Source organism: Apostichopus japonicus, chromosome 16 (assembly GCF_037975245.1).
Source record: "Apostichopus japonicus isolate 1M-3 chromosome 16, ASM3797524v1, whole genome shotgun sequence".
Classification (NCBI taxonomy): domain Eukaryota; kingdom Metazoa; phylum Echinodermata; class Holothuroidea; order Aspidochirotida; family Stichopodidae; genus Apostichopus; species Apostichopus japonicus.
This window is the reverse complement of record NC_092576.1, coordinates 45471951-45490109: the sequence shown is the minus strand read 5'-3', so window position 1 is coordinate 45490109 and position 18159 is coordinate 45471951. Positions and strand designations below refer to the sequence as shown.

General features: G+C 35.6%; 1 protein-coding gene and 1 long non-coding RNA gene across 8 annotated transcripts in view; both read left to right on the top strand.

Moving 5' to 3' along the window:
- Positions 1–18159, top strand: part of LOC139982215 (tRNA (cytosine(38)-C(5))-methyltransferase-like) — a 100833-nt gene that overhangs the window by 61176 nt on the left and 21498 nt on the right. The gene's annotated exons all lie outside the window — the stretch shown is intronic.
- LOC139982228 (uncharacterized) lies at positions 7662–18118 on the top strand. Its single transcript, XR_011798055.1, has 3 exons — positions 7662–7992; positions 9686–9756; positions 15442–18118. It is a non-coding gene; the product is annotated as an uncharacterized lncRNA (long non-coding RNA).

Below are 18159 nucleotides of genomic sequence, written 5' to 3'. Positions count from 1 at the left end.
AGCGAGTGCGGGGGATAGTTAAAATCAAACTGTCATGAGATCGTATGGAGTAGCTCACTGATCATGGTTTAAGAAGGTCCTTCAGATAAGATGGTGCAGATCCGTGAAGCGCCTTATAAGTGAGTGATACAATTTTAAAATCGATACGATCCTTTATCGGAAGCCAGTGGAGAAGTTTAAAAGCAGAAGAAGATATTTCTATTTCTTTAAGTTAAATTTGTTTATTGTTGTTTTTCTTCCTTTTGAGAAACAAATAATTATATAAGAAAGGAAAGAGAAAAAAATATAAGGGTATATGTATGAAATTAATTAGAAAGGAAACTAAAGGGAAACAAGTGTAAAGGGAAAATGAAAAAAAAGATCAAATTGTGACCAATCTGTAAAATATTTGACAGTTATTATACATACTTATTTTATGATTTGTTTTCATATGCACTAAAAATTAGTAAATGTTTAATTTTTTACTAGTTAAGAACTAGGAAATTCCCAAAACAAACACACCAGTCTCAGGAGTTACTGACTGTGATAAGCTGTTCACTTTAAGTACCTGTGACTGATTTGTTTATAACTTTACAAAGTTAAACATTATGGAATTCGGGGAATTGCTCATAACTGGTTATTTGTCCAACACAAAAGCAATACATCCAAATCAGCGATTTTAAGTCATGTTTTTTATAATATAGTATGCAGTGTGCACCAGGTCTATACTTGGGCCCATAAAGTCTAAAAATCAGTTAAATTCCTTATTGGACTTACAGTATTTTGGACAATAAAGGATTTTTTTAAGACGGAAATCATTTTTTACACGAGTTATAACAACGGATGAAAGCACCAAGGTCAACATATACAAAAGTATGCAGCCCCCCCCCCCCCCCCAACAAAATTATATTTGTGAACATTTGGGCAATATGCTGAGAATTTGTCAGGCACCAACTGAAAAAAAAGCAATTTTTTTTTTTCAATGGTTAAACTTCTATTATTATGATCATTATATTGTAATGACTTGCCCAAAAATGATAGCCAATATGGAAGGGAAATAAGACGGCAAATGATTGTATGTTATTGGCATGCGATGTAATAACCGGTGCATGCTTATATAATATGTACATTAAGATTTTGAACGCGCGCGGAGCGCGCTAACAATTTTGGTTATATTTTTCGGGCAATTTATTACAGCCCCTCACCCCCCCCCCCCGCACACCAAATCAAATTGGGCTTCTACGCCTATGCTCACGCTGTACCTACATACACACTGTATACATATAATAAGGGGTTAATCAACGGTCTAGAGTGCGTTAATCACAGGATTAATGCACGATCGGGGGATAATGCAAGCGATGCACGAGGGCGGAGCCCGAGTGCATCCAGCGATAGCATTAACACCCGGAGTGCATTAATCATGTGAGTAACGCACGCTAGACCGTTGATTTACCCCGTTCATTCATACACTACCATTTGTGTGGGGAAATATCATAAAACAAAACATTTTTGGTTACATATCACCAAAGATTTATTAAAGTGATACCCCGTAATTTTACCGTGCGTTACTCACAGGATTAACCACGGTCAGCTGACCTGAATGGACCAATAGGATTTAGGAATCTTTACTAAGTATGAATGAACATATGATATCTGTGTTCAGACCTACTAGTGAATGTTAACTTTCCTTTCATTATAATCTCTATTAATATAATGATGTACACTGTATATCAAGCTCATTGTATTCTTTATACATGACCTGTCAATCGCGATGTAATACGTCACGTGACTAAACGACTGCAGCTTCGGTATCTGGATACGTCAATGATCTGTTGTTCTGAAGGTCATTTTGGCAAGTACTAAATCTGTCTCTATTTTATTATAATGTTAGCCAAACGATGTTTGGAAGAAAACGATACTCTAACATCTTATACGAGTTCATTAGGCCTATTATTATAGTAAAAACGATCTTAATATATTGGGGGAATATGGTTCAGTGGGCGGATTTTTGGATTCTGCTATAGGGAAGGATAGGATCACTACTATTGGTGTCCCCCCCCCCCCATCACTCTCTCACCGACTGTTTTCTTAAACTTCACACAGCGTATTTCTTTATACAGTAGCAATACTTTGCGTTTAGGGACCAAACTCTATCTATCGTCTAACATTCTTATTTCCGGGTAGGAACCCCAAATGCCCTACATTGGCTTGAATGACCCCAGGGCAACATATCCTCCATTATAAAATACTACTCTGGCCCTCCTATCAAGGTCTATGCCCCTACTTTCATCAGTCGGAGAAACTTACTAGCACAACCTTCTTTTAGAGCTAAATTTTAAAAACATGAATTAAAGTCTTAACATACCTCAGAATGCATCATTTGGCTTCTATATTGTTTTGTTTTTATTCTGGGGGTGATGTGGGGGGCACCTCTAGACCACCATATATGGGAGTTCAGTGATCCTACTGCAGCACCCACTCGTTTAGAAAATATTACATTCGCACCTGACTCTGCTATAAAAAGTCACTACCTAAATCAGTCGGAAGAATATTCAAATGTTACACCGTACCCGGTCCCACACCTTATAAATCCATCCGCACGACACTGGGTTTCGTGATTAAATAATGACATGTTGTAATTAGTTTATAAAATGTTAAAAAAAAAACTTGTACCATTACTTACAGTTTAGCAATCAACATTAATTTCTGCTTCAGTTGATGTTTATTTTCCATTAATTTTTCAATCAGTGACGTCTGAGCTTACTCATATGTTGTGCGATAATGTATAGTGTAGATAGTTAACATATGAACATGTTGTGTAAATGAGAACAAACAGAGACAAACGCATTCAACCACAAAATACGATTGGCCTATTAAGACCGCCACACAAAATAAAATGATTCTGTAAAATGATTTTGTAGGGGAATAAAGGATTTTACGTTACTTTATAAGCTGTGCTTTATTCATTGGTTTACACATGTAATTGAAGATATACGCTAGGGCATTCTGGTGGTTGCTGTAGTGTACATATGTCGAAAGGAAGCCATATGGGGAGTTAAGATGTAAATTAATTGTTAACATGTCAAAAAGACACCTACTGGGTGGTGGGGTTGAGCTGAGTGGATGGACGTAGGCCTATAGCGGACTGGGGAGTTGCCCACCCCCCCCCCCCTTGTTCGCCTCTTAAAAAAGCCCTGTAAATACGTATATTCACGTGGCTTCAATATTCTAATTAAAACATTGGAGCACTGATACAGGAATAACAATGGAATTGATAGGCCTACATAAAGCAAATAGACTTAATAAATATATTTATGAACCGTATAGTTTCACATTAGACTACTACACTGTTCACACGATTAAGATGTTAGGAGACCTCTACATTTATTGTTATTCTATTCAAACTTGTGGAAACTAAAACAAACGCACAGCCATCGCATACGCGATCGTGCACATATACGGTACGTGATGAGAGGTTAAACTAAACTTTTTTTTTTCTTTCTGTACGCCGTTCCTATACGTGCCTAGAATATCAAGGTTTTACACTACTAATGAAAGCACAAGAAATGATATAAACATTTCGCTAAAATCTAACTGAAATAGCGCATATCACAAGTACAGACGTCCACATTATCATAGGTCTACTCTCATTTTGGAAGTGGAAACTTTCAGCGGGAGGGAGGGGGGGTGGGGGGGGGGGGCTGGTTGCGGTCCTGTTTTTATTTAATGGATTGTTGAAAATAAGCCGGCACTTTCAGTAACTGTAAAACAAACATCAAGAAAAAGCTAATCTTTGCATCATGTACTGTTATAACATTTTTTTTCCGCCAGGTATAGTTGAATAAAATGTTTGATTATAGATGGGCGGGGGTAGTCTTTTAAAACTGCAATAGCATGGTGCGGCATTTGAGCACTTAACGAAAGAGTGTTAGTGGGGGAGGGGTTGGGTCTATTATATAAATATGTATATTAGTTGGTGTAGCACTTTATGAAGTAATATGTTAATGTGTTATGTTTATGAAGAAATATGTTTACCATTGAGAGCGCTGTGTCATAATGGAACCATTTCTTTTGTGATTCTTAAGGATTCGGGTTTATAGCTTTGCCGTTTTTCTAAAGCTACCATCATTTACAAACTATCTTCATTCTCTGGCTCATTTAACTTTTATTAACGTTCTCATATCTCAATCAACTGATAGGGATTGAAGACAAGCAAATGTTTAAACGTTCATATGTTCATCAGAGAACATTACATTGCATTACGGTCTGGATAACGCTAAAAGCAAAATATTACTTTAATGACACATTTCATATTTGAAAATATTGAGGAAATAATGTGAATTTGCGATGTTAACGATACATTAAACAAAAATGGTCGACGCTTGGGCGTGATTGTGTCCGTCTGTGTTCCCCAGCTAGTAAACACGACGATCTCAAGAAGGGAAAGTCGGACCAATTGCATATTTGGTGTGTAGGATTACCACAATAATTATAAGAAGCCTATTGTCTTTGGTGAAGGCCACAAGTCATTTTGGGTCACCAGTGATCAAATTTTGAAAACATTGTAAACACAATATTTCAAGAAGGGAACTTGTGCACACCTCATATTTGGTGTGTAGAAGTAACACATTTAGTACAAGAAGTTGTTTGTTGTTGGAGGTCAAATGTCATTTGGGATCACCAGAGTCAAATTGTGAAAATCTTGTAAACACAATATCTCAAGAATGAGAGCTTGAACAGACCTCATATTTGGTGAGTAGAATTGCCACATTAATTTGAAGAAGCCAATTGGTTTTGGTGGAGGTCACAGGTCATTTGGGGTCACCAGGGGTCAAATTGTGAACACCTTGAAAACAATATATCAAGAAGCGAGGCTTGGGCAGATCTCATATTTGGTTGTAGATGTACCCATATCAAATTTAAGAAGCCTACTGTATTTATTGCTTTTGATGGAGCTCATAGGTCATTTGAAGTCAACGTGCGCCAAACAGTTACTTCCTCTTACCTGTCTCTCTACACTAACACACCTTACGAAACAAATTACAATTACGGGCAATACAATATACAAATACGGGCATGACAATACCGGGTCGAATACTCGACTTGGTAATAGTTGTTCAAATACATGATCAAAGGAAATGTATCGATTGGAGATCGTAAAAAAAAACTCTGAAAATCAGTAGAGAAATTACCAAATGTGTACGAAAAGTAAGTTCGGTCCTTTCAAATTTTACGAAAGATCCAGCAAAACACTTTCGAAAAATTCACGCGAAACTGGCATATCGTGCTAAACAAGGGCGTAGGAACCGGGGGGCTGGGGGCGCCAGCCCCCCCAGTGAAAAATGTGGAGGGGCGGAAGTATCATTCCGCCCCCCCCCCGCTTCGCAAGTCAGAAAACCCCTTTTTCATTTCCAAATGAGAAAAAAAATCTCATTTGGAGCACCAAATTGCATCTAAGGCCTGGTGAAAATACAAAATTAAGTTTACAAAATGGAGTGGGTGTTGAAGTGTGCTATATTGCACCAAATTGCAACTGAGGCTACCTGTAAATGCAAAAAATTCCAAATGTCATGTAAACAAGGCTCTAGTACACCCATTTATGATAAACCGTAAGACCACATCTGGTGTTAAGCGGGGGGGAAAGAAAGTATTTTCTAGAATTTCCAAAAATACGGACAAAATAATGTCCTACCATAGTTAAGTGAATAGCAAATAGCCTAACCACCTCGTCTGTTACGGATCTTACGTAACTTCAAAAACACAACTAATTGTACTTTGCGAACTTGACGTTTTCTACAAGAACATGGAAATAATGTTTAGCATTAGTTAATCATGCCGTGTGGCCTAAACTATATTTTATTACAAGGTTTACTTTCATAAAGATGGCCATAGCTTGATATCTTGTGCTGCGTGTATGAACTGTGCCTCGTGTATCATGGGGAATACTCCATGAAACGTTTCTTGGAAACGTGCCAAAAATGTTAACAAACAGGTGTTAGACAAGGGATGAGCGCACAGTTGTTTGGCAAGGTACCTGTGAAAATTCTGAGCACATGTACAGTATCCTACCGCAGTATTTAAGTTGGGTTAAACCGTACTGCAGTTGTAAAGTGATGTACGTTTAGTGCGCGCTATTCATTGTTAGGCAGATTAGAAACGGGGATTTGCCGAACGTTTTTTGTTCCATAATATCGGAGGTTAGTGTAAGTTAAACTTTTTAAAGATTGTAAGACAGATTAAATCTCTTTTCATTTTATAACATAATATAGCTACTCTAACTTGTCATTTCAAAATTTTCATCGGCTTCGTGACAATTTAAATTAAAAAAAGTTGTCAGTATTTTACATCCTCAAGTGCGAATTTTTTTTATCGCCAGACACGCAAAAATTTCCTTTTCCTTTTCCGGGGTCTTCGCCCCACCAGGGCCCTAGGGCGGTCCCCTGGACCCCACGCCTTTATGCTCGCACAATATGCGTGCTCGGCGTTTTCTCGCGATTTCGCGAATGTTTAAACGTTTAAACGAACGAAAAATCGGCCGTTTAATCGTTTAGGTCTTTAAACGAAAACTCACAGCCCTAGAAACAATATCGCAAGGGAAGCTTGGACAGATCGCATATTTGATATGTACTTGTACCAGATTGAGTACAAGAAGCCTAATTTTGTGGGTGGAGGCCAAGGGTCGTTATAGTTCAACAGGGGTCAAATAGTGGAGGAAAAAAAATACACAATATTTCAACAAGGACAGATGTCATATTTAGTATTACAGTTAGTACAAGAAGCCTGTTGTTGACGTCAATTGTCATTTCAGGACAGCCTGTGTCATTTTGAATTTATTGTTTGTCACATAACACTGCTTTTCAATGTATTACTTAGACCAATACCAAGTATGTTGTACACCATCAATATACATTACGGTACGTCAGATTCATAAAGAAAACTGCTCAAACTGTTACATCATCGAAACCACAATGCATCTTTGTATTCTGGTTATGTTTTTACCTTAACGATGTATTGTTGAAGACGTAATGAAGGTTCATATCTAGTTTTATTTGTTTGTTGGCTTATTCGGGGGTCTGTTTATACGTTTGTGAGATTAACAAAACCCGCAGAAAATTAACTTAGCAATTTACAACTATATTCAAACATATTGACAGGGAAAAAATCGATGTGATACTTCTTCTATGACGATTAATTCAAAATCCTCTTACTTTAGAAGAGATCACCCACACCTCCTATATTCTCAACCCACACCCCAAATACGACCCCCCCCCCTCCTTTCAAGCGCCCTAGAGATATTCCTTCTATTTAAGGTATGTTGAAAATGATCGGTTGTTTTCATAACTGATAGACAAAAATAAACAAATGGATAATGTAAGAGCAAATTATTGCATGATTCACATTTTGTAAACTTTCTACCTTCAGATAGAGTTGAAACACATGTCAAGTTACATCAACGATATATGTCTGTTTGAACAGGAATAGTGTGGTGCCGTTTATGATCACCCGACAATGAACAGAACAGGCTGGGTGGGAAAGAAGAGAGAGGGGGTTGGGGGAGGGGGGTTTGAATGATTTGAAAATAATGAAACAGAGCCGTACTTCAACTTATATATTCACTGCTGCCCCACTGTAATTATTTATAACAAGTTTCCGATTGAGGCTCGATGTCTCAATAGAACCTGTTTAGAGACTTTTGGAGTTGGGTTAAAATGTTGGCCTTAAAGAAAAAGCATCCGTGATACCGCTTTAGTTGTTTTCAAGCTTTTCGGTAGCCGGTGTGTTCCTGATCCTTCCAAGAAACGGGTGTTACAGAGGGAGGGACAACTATTGATGTATTGCGTTCATTTGGTAAATCTTTGTCCTGCAGTATCAAAAATAGTAACAATTAAAGAAAGATGTAATGGCAACTGACTAATTCTCTTTCTTTTTCTGATTATAGCCTATGGGACTGTCTGCAGCCCTCGATACCCGTCGGACCATCTCTAGCCACACTGAAATCTCGGGGAGTGAATGGTAAAGTTATATTAATCACTTAATGACTCATGTGTCATGTGTCATGTTGTTTACAGTTCGAACCATTCCCGTAGTCGACATTTGATTGGGTTTTAGTTCCAGTAAAAGTGAGGGCGCCATATCAACGGGCGACATTGTATGTTGTAGTAAACATGGACTGATATTCATGAGTCAGATATTTGGGAGACATCATTTACTAATTGATGTTGTATAATAGAGAGTAAAGTGTACTTAGCAACAGGTAAAGTGAATTCGTTTTCTGGATTAAGTCAATCTGCTCTATTAAAGAAAGGCTTTTTTCGGTACTACGGTGGCTCAAGTGGGACACTGCAAATGTTGCTATTTTATAACAAAAAATCAGAATTTCAATCTCAAAATTTCGGCTAAATTCTTCAATTTTCAACTGTTTAATCATAAAGTAGCACCCCTGAAATGTCGACTACTTTCACAACAAGTCGACTAATTCATCGAAATGTTGACGTTTTTGGAAACTCTTCTCGTTTATTATGACCGTAAATACGTTTTTAATTAAAGTTTATCATTGGAATTGTGAAATTGTTGACAAAAGTTTCTTATAGGCCCATCTATTTAATTTGACTTCTATGTTAGACTGATATATTCTGTAGATGCTGTCAAAAAGTTGAGAAAAGTCGAAACACGAAGGATGAAGAAACGTATGGATATCAACTCACACCATTACATAGTTGCGACTAATGATCCAACTGTATGATCTAGCACTGCCTTGTATTGCATCCTTTAGTTAAACATACAACGAAGGGCAGAAGATTACTTCTGTGTCTTGCGAAACACATATCTTGAAAAGTGTTGGTATCCGCCCTTTGACCTGGTATTGTGCTATGAATACACGGCTATGAAAACGCTGGAAATACTGACAAACACTATTAGATGGTGTCCAAAGTACATAAAATGACACATGTATTGCAATATCGTTAACAATTTAACACTCGTAGACTAATTACATTGTCGGATATTTGTGAAATTTAGGTAAATGTCTATGGTTTTTCCAAGGATTAAGATCTTTCCTAAACGGCGAAATAAAGGTACTTTATTTTTATATACCTGCTGTATCGCAGTATGAGATAGATATGATCCATTACTACCGATGTCCAAGGTATATGCAACATGATTTTAAAGGTTTGATATTTGACGGAATGGTAATCACTAGCAATTCTAAACAACTGTTTAATAAAGTATTGCCAAAAAGCAAAGTTAATTGCAAAACTGTAATGATCTTATCATGTAACATTGAAAGGTTGATATTTTTTTAAATACGTACTAAACTTGTGTTGACTACATCATTGCATTGTCACGAAAACATATTCTTGTTTAATATGCCATTGCAGTTGTATGCTAACCAGGGAAGGGAATGTATGGGGGGGGGCGGGCTATTCGGGAACATCTACAATGTTTGGTGTATAAAATAGCTCACCTACAATATGTCTGACTTCACCATCCTCCCAAAATTACTTTTCAAAAGAACATGTGACAACCAAAATATTTTTAGCGACAAGAAAGAATTTGCATCCCTAGAGACAATAAAGATTATAGTAAAACGTGATATGGTTGTTTCCATTGTGTATTGTTCAAATTGTTCATTCACTAATACATCATTGATATTCTTTTACTTGTTAAATCATATGTATCGGTTTTTAATCTCCTTTGTTTCCTACAGTTTTCTGGACTCCGGATTCTCCTAGGCATGATGAATATGATAGGCTTGATCTCAACTCTGGTCGTTGGGAAGTAAGTAATCATTACATCTCCTGTGTAATAATTATTTTATATCATATTTGTTTTAATGACATATTGATACTGTAATTACAAGCAAGAGCATCTAAATACCATTGGCGTGGTACTTGAGTATCCCCAGACGCTTGTAATACAGCGCATGTCACTGTATTGAACACACCATTGCTTAGTCAAAGTAACAAACATACAGTGATGTCATCCGATGAACTAACTATAACTGTGATATATCAATAACTGTTTAATTGAGTCATATCTCGGTTATCAGTTGATGGTTTCTGAATGAGAATTATAAGAAAGTACTGACATATCGGGTGAGTAGAGACAAGTGAGCAAAACACGATGAGTGATTGGATAAAAGTTAATATAATAAATAGTTATAAATAGGCAATGGGTTGTTACAAATTATGTAGTTTACCGATAATGTTAAACATAATATGGATCAACTAGAGGGATGTACCCAACACATATTACTAACATACACTACATGGATTAAAGTGATGTAGTTAACAAATATTACTAAACATATAATGGGTGGATTATAGGAATGTAGTAAACTAATATTACAAACAAAGCAATGGATGGATTATAGTGATGTAGTGTAATATTATAACGAGCCCATGACTTCGGCATGTAATATTATAAAGTGACTCGCCAGAGAGAGAGGTATTGGAGTATCTTGATGCCGTATTCTACGCTTCTTCAGGAGATGTCTCGAACGGACGATAGAGGAAAACACTGACAGTAATCACAAAAACAAGTTGACAAGATAGGATTTGATTAGTGATTTGGTATAATTTCTTCTCGGTCGATTTTCTTCTCGAATTAAATAAAATGATTAGTTTGCCGTTAACATAAACCCCCCCCCCCCCCCCAAAAAAAATGATCTCCGTCAATAACGCAACATGTAAAGCGCATTTGAATATACATATGTTATAGTATTTGCGCTATATAAGGATCCATAATAATAATAATAATAACTCGAAGTCACAAACTTGCGGGACCATGCCGCTTTTGATAAAACACTCCACCGAAAATCCCACTGCGCATAGTCAGAAGGCAGCTGATCACCTGCCCATCCTGCATAAGCTAACGATATAAAAATCAGTGCATAAAGCACTGATCTGTCCTGATTGGTTAGGAGTTTGGATGTCCAACCTTTTTATGGAAAATCCCCCATACCACGTGAGAAGAGCCTTCTCGAATGTTCCACAGATACATGGGATCTATTTTAGGCAAAAGGCCCTGTAACATGATTCAATAAGATAGTTAAAACTTCTCGAGGGAAAACTGAAACCTCGACCCAGATCAATATTTAAAGGGCCTGTACGATCTCTTGATGGAGTGTACCAGGAACCTCAAAGAAGGCAGTATTACTATTTCATAACAGTAGTCAAAAAATACCAACATTAGAGGGACGCAGTCAACAAATATTACGAAACAAACAATGTGTGGATTAGAGTGATGTAGTCAAAACATATAACTAACATACACTGAGGGGATTAAAGGGATGTGATCAACAAATATTACTAAGCAAACAATGAGTGAGTTAGAGGGACGCAGTCAACAAATATTACGAAACAAACAATGTGTGGATTAGAGTGATGTAGTCAAAACATATACACTGAGGGGATTAAAGGGATGTGATCAACAAATATTACTAAACAAACAATGAGTGGATTAGAGGTACGCAGTCAACAAATATTACTAAACAAACAATGTGTGGATTAGAGTGATGTAGTCAAAACATATAACTAACAATTACTGAGGGGATTAAAGGGATGTGATCAACAAATATTACTAAGCAAACAATGAGTGAGTTAGAGGGACGCAGTCAACAAATATTACTAAACAAACAATGTGTGGATTAGAGTGATGTAGTCAAAACATATTACTAACATACACTGAGGGGATTAAAGGGATGTGGTCAACAAATATTACTAAACAAACAATGAGTGGATTAGAGAGATGCAGTCAGCAAATATTACTAAACAAACAATGTGTGGATTAGAGTGATGTAATCAAAAAATTACTAACATACACTGAGGGGATTAAAGGGATGTGGTCAACAAATATTACTAAACAAACAATGAGTGAGTTAGAGGGACGCAGTCAACAGATATTACTAAACAAACAATGTGTGGATTAGAGTGATGTAGTCAAAACATATTACTAACATACACTGAGGGGATTAAAGGGATGTGATCAACAAATATTACTAAGCAAACAATGAGTGAGTTAGAGGGACGCAGTCAACAAATATTACTAAACAAACAATGTGTGGATTAGAGTGATGTAGTCAAAACATTAATAACATACACTGAGGGGATTAAAGGGATGTGATCAACAAATATTACTAAACAAACAATGTGTGAATTAGAGTGATGTAGTCAAAACATATTACTAACATACACTAAGGGGATTAAAGGGATGTGATCAACAAATATTACTAAACAAAAAATGTGTGGATTAGAGGGATGAAGTCAAAACATATTACTAACATACACTGAGGGGATTAAAGGGATGTGATCAACAAATATTACTAAACAAAAAATGTGTGGATTAGAGGGACGCAGTCAACAAATATTACTAAACAAGCAATGTGTGGATTAGAGTTATGTAGTCAAAACATATTACTAACATACATTAAGGGGATTAAAGGGATGTGGTCAACAAATATTACTAAACAAACAATGTGTGGATTAGAGTGATGTAGTCAAAACATATTAAAAACATACACTGAGGGGATTAAAGGGATGTGGTCAACAAATATTACTAAGCAAACAATGAGTGAGTTAGAGGGACGCAGTCAACAAATATTACTAAACAAACAATGTGTGGATTAGAGTGATGTAGTCAAAACATATTAATAACATACACTGAGGGGATTAAAGGGATGTGATCAACAAATATTACTAAACAAACAATGTGTGGATTAGAGTGATGTAGTCAAAACATATTACTAACATACACTGAGGGGATTAAAGGGATGTGATCAACAAATATTACTAAACAAAAAATGTGTGGATTAGAGTGATGAAGTCAAAACATATTACTAACATACACTGAGGGGATTAAAGGGATGTGATCAACAAATATTACTAAACCAAAAATGAGTGGATTAGAGGGACGAAGTCAACAAATATTACTAAACAAGCAATGTGTGGATTAGAGTGATGTAGTCAAAACATGTTAATAACATACACTGAGGGGATTAAAGGGATGTGATCAACAAATATTACTAAGCAAACAATGAGTGAGTTAGAGGGACGCAGTCAACAAATATTACTAAACAAACAATGTGTGGATTAGAGTGATGTAGTCAAAACATATTACTAACATACACTGAGGGGATTAAAGGGATGTGATCAACAAATATTACTAAACAAACAATGTGTGGATTAGAGTGATGTAGTCAAAACATATTACTAACATACACTGAGGGGATTAAACGGATGTGATCAACAAATATTACTAAACAAAAAATGTGTGGATTAGAGTGATGAAGTCAAAACATATTACTAACATACACTGAGGGGATTAAAGGGATGTGATCAACAAATATTACTAAACAAAAAATGAGTGGATTAGAGGGACGCAGTCAACAAATATTACTAAACAAGCAATGTGTGGATTAGAGTGATGTAGTCAAAACATATTACTAACATACACTGAGGGGATTAAAGGGATGTGATCAACAAATATTACTAAACAAAAAATGTGTGGATTAGAGTGATGAAGTCAAAACATATTACTAACATACACTGAGGGGATTAAAGGGATGTGATCAACAAATATTACTAAACAAAAAATGAGTGGATTAGAGGGACGCAGTCAACAAATATTACTAAACAAGCAATGTGTGGATTAGAGTGATGTAGTCAAAACATGTTAATAACATACACTGAGGGGATTAAAGGGATGTGATCAACAAATATTACTAAGCAAACAATGAGTGAGTTAGAGGGACGCAGTCAACAAATATTACTAAACAAACAATGTGTGGATTAGAGTGATGTAGTCAAAACATATTAATAACATACACTGAGGGGATTAAAGGGATGTGATCAACAAATATTACTAAACAAAAAATGTGTGGATTAGAGTGATGAAGTCAAAACATATTACTAACATACACTGAGGGGATTAAAGGGATGTGATCAACAAATATTACTAAACAAAAAATGAGTGGATTAGAGGGACACAGTCAACAAATATTACTAAACAAGCAATGTGTGGATTAGAGTGATGTAGTCAAAACATATTAATAACATACACTGAGGGGATTAAAGGGATGTGATCAACAAATATTACTAAACAAACAATGAGTGGATTAGAGTGATGTAGTCAAAACATATTACTAACATACACTGAGGGGATTAAAGGGATGTGATCAACAAATATTACTAAACAAAAAATGTGTGGATTAGAGTGATGTAGTCAAAACATATTACTAACATACACTGAGGGGATTAAAGGGATGTGATCAACAAATATTACTTAACAAAAAATGAGTGGATTAGAGGGACGCAGTCAACAAATATTACTAAACAAGCAATGTGTGGATTAGAGTGATATAGTCAAAACATATTACTAACATACACTAAGGGGATTAAAGGGATGTGATCAACAAATATTACTAAACAAACAATGTGTGGATTAGAGTGATGTAGTCAAAACATATTACTAACATACACTGAGGGGATTAAAGGGATGTGATCAACAAATATTACTAAACAAAAAATGTGTGGATTAGAGTGATGTAGTCAAAATATATTACTAACATACACTGAGGGGATTAAAGGGATGTGATCACCAAATATTACTTAACAAAAAATGAGTGGATTAGAGGGACGCAGTCAACAAATATTACTAAACAAGCAATGTGTGGATTAGAGTGATGTAGTCAAAACATATTACTAACATACACTAAGGGGATTAAAGGGATGTGGTCAACAAATATTACTAAACAAACAATGTGTGGATTAGAGTGATGTAGTCAAAACATATTACTAACATACACTGAGGGGATTAAAAGGATGTGATCAACAAATATTACTAAGCAAACAATGAGTGAGTTAGAGGGACGCAGTCAACAAATATTACTAAACAAACAATGTGTGGATTAGAGTGATGTAGTCAAAACATATTAATAACATACACTGAGGGCATTAAAGGGATGTGATCAACAAATATTACTTAACAAACAATGAGTGGATTAGAGGGACGCAGTCAACAAATATTACTAAACAAACAATGTGTGGATTAGAGTGATGTAGTAAAAACATATTACTAACATACACTGAGGGGATTAAAGGGATGTGGTCAACAAATATTACTAAACAAACAATGAGTGTATTAGAGGGAGGCAGTCAACAAATATTTACTTAGTCATCAAATATTACTAACATACACTGAGGGGATTAAAGGGATGTATTCGAAATATAATAATGATACACTGAGTGGATTATCCACCCCTCCCCCACAAAAAACATGTCAAATGATTACGCTTTATATCCACGCATTCTGATTGAATACGTTTTAATGTTAGATGAGAAAAGCCGAGACCTTTATTAAACATTTTCCGTTATCAAATATAATTCCACTCTTATACATCAACATATTGAAAAACTATGATCCTATTTTGAAAATGTTTGATTTTTATTCTTCTTTGTCCTGTAGAAGTTTGGATCCTGGTAGATGAATTACGCAAGTACATGTTTCTGAAGACAACCTGTTCTGATCCCGCTGGAGTTATTATACACCACTCAGTTCATCGAAAATTGCTTGCCTGAGGTTTACACAAAACAAGTTTAGAGTGTACTGGGAAACTTCAAAGGGAATTCGGGTCTCTATAAATAATTGTGACGTTGTTACAACATTGGCGATCGTCCTCTTTAATTCTTTCACTTAGCTTTAAACACCATCGCTTTTTCCATATACTATGTGTCGATATTTGTTTACATTTCTTGCTTAGGGGACTGTTACTTATGTAGTTTAGTTTAAATCATCATACTTATTTTTAACTCACTCGATTTTATGCTGATATTTTCAAATGTATTTATTCTGCTAAGCAATTATTTTCTTGTATCACTTCATGGATACGTCTTCTGCCAATTATAAAGAAGGAACCATTTATATCAGAATGACATGCTTATCAATAAGTTATCCCCGAAAATAATATTTAAAAAAACTATTTTGAGAAAAAAAAAACGTTTTCATCGAATTATACTTGGAGTTATTCCAAAGAAAATGGAATATTTATGAGTTTGGCTGCCTCGGTTTTGAGATTCTACATTGCACTGGCGGATCCAGGGCCTTTGTTTGGGAGGGGCCAAAAGTGGCATTAGAGTGATATGGGGGAGGGGTCTAAGGTGAGGGGGTGCCCCCCTCCCCCTTTGGAAAATTGTCTATTGCTGAATGCCCTCAGATGCAATTTGGTGCGACAAAAGTGTATAATGGTAATGTTAATTTACTTCTATAAAAAAATGTTTCCCAGGTGTAATTTTCTAAAATATTTATAAAACAAAGTTGGGATCATCTTTCTCAAGAAATTTTATTTCTCATAGGTTATAAATTTCTTACAACCAGCCTGTAACTGCAAAATGGTGATACACTGTAAATCCTCATGCTCATACATTTAACTTTAAACCAGAAAACGAAAAGGTTTAGACTAGACTACCACTGCTATTCCTCTCGATTTTTTAAATTTCAAATCATATGATTTAGCGGATGTTCGGAAACACTTTTTGGCTCACCTTTGGGGGGGGGGGGCATGCCCCCCCCCTCCCTGGATCCGCCAGTGCTACATTGTGAAATATAGGTATAGTTTGAAAGAAGGTTTTGTAACACTGTAGATAAAGTTAAGGTATATGGTAGTGGTAGAAATATGTTACTTTCACATTTCCAAGGTGTAACTGTGGGTGTCACATAAGTACAAACACCACCTATCATGAAACCAGGAATCTTGAAAATGAAGAACACTGACCTAGCAGTATTTATGTAGTTTACCTCCGTGGTAATTAATTTAGAAGTACATATGTTGTCATGGTAAATATAGTAATTCTATAACGAGAATCGATGCGTGAGTGGTTATGGATAGTGTCAGTAAGTGAATGGAGATACTGTATATGGTGGCGAGGATATGTAGATTTAATTACGTCATCAAAATGTCCACACTGACGCATGTCTTCTCATCTCTTGGAAAACTAGAAGTATTTTATAATTTAAAGCAAATATAATAACTAAACTTGACGCGAAATTTGGAAACAAAATTGTAGAATAGTTGAATAGTGACATATGGATATCAGAGGATGTGAATGGTGAGATATGTATTTTTTGTATTATAATAAACAATTAAGTCAGTTTCTGTACAATTATGAATTTAATAGTAAATAATATGGATTATCCATTTCTTTATTTTGCTATTCGTGATGTTATTTCTAAGGAGGGCGAATTAATGAGCGTTGTTAAAGTCTCATTACTTGTTTGAACAATTTAAACTTCGACCTTTCCATCTTACTGCACTATAAATTCAGAGAAAATGACACCGATATATGCATTTTTCATATCAATAGAAATTAATTTCATTGAGTTTCATGTCGTTAAAATATTTAAGCTGAATAAAATTCGCCAGCTTTTTAATGAGTACATAGATTAAACAAACTTCAATCAAAATGTGCAAGCCCCGCCAGCAGATAATGCGCCAATCAAATCTCTCTGTTTTGTTTACAACCGTTAGGCCTAGTGTAATGAACATGTGTTTTTACGTTACATCGTTCCCACCATAAGGGTAACAGAAATTGAATTTCTTTCGATTGCGACAGCTTTTCTCTATTCACCCATCTGGTCAGAGTGCATGTAGAATAACAATATTGAATCTACTTCGGAAGTATGTTTTCCTAAATTCATCATCAAGTCAGGTATTCAGACTTTAACATAAAGTGTTGTGTTTTATCTTTTTTATGTATTGTGCATAGTTCATACTTAAAATTAAGAAATGCAAATATTATGAGGGTTTATTGGAACCTCAACGCTTCTGTAACATATCCAGTCTTTGTTGCATAGAAACATTTTACAGCAATGAATACAAATATTAATATGTGATTGCATGTGATTTGTACTATAGTCTTGCCTGTAAATTTTACTTACCTTTGGCTTGGACTGGTTTCCTAGAACCACTCGTTAGGATATTATATGATCTGTTGTCATATTTAGAGATTGCCAAATTAAGTATGATGCTACAGTGATTGGTGGAAAGTGAACATGTGATGATTATAAATGTAAACTTGATTTCACCAAAGACGGTCTTTCATTGTACTTCAAACCATAACTTTTAATAAAAGTAAAGTAAATCATCTGTGAAGTTGTTATTTATTTTATTAACACTTTATTGACAAA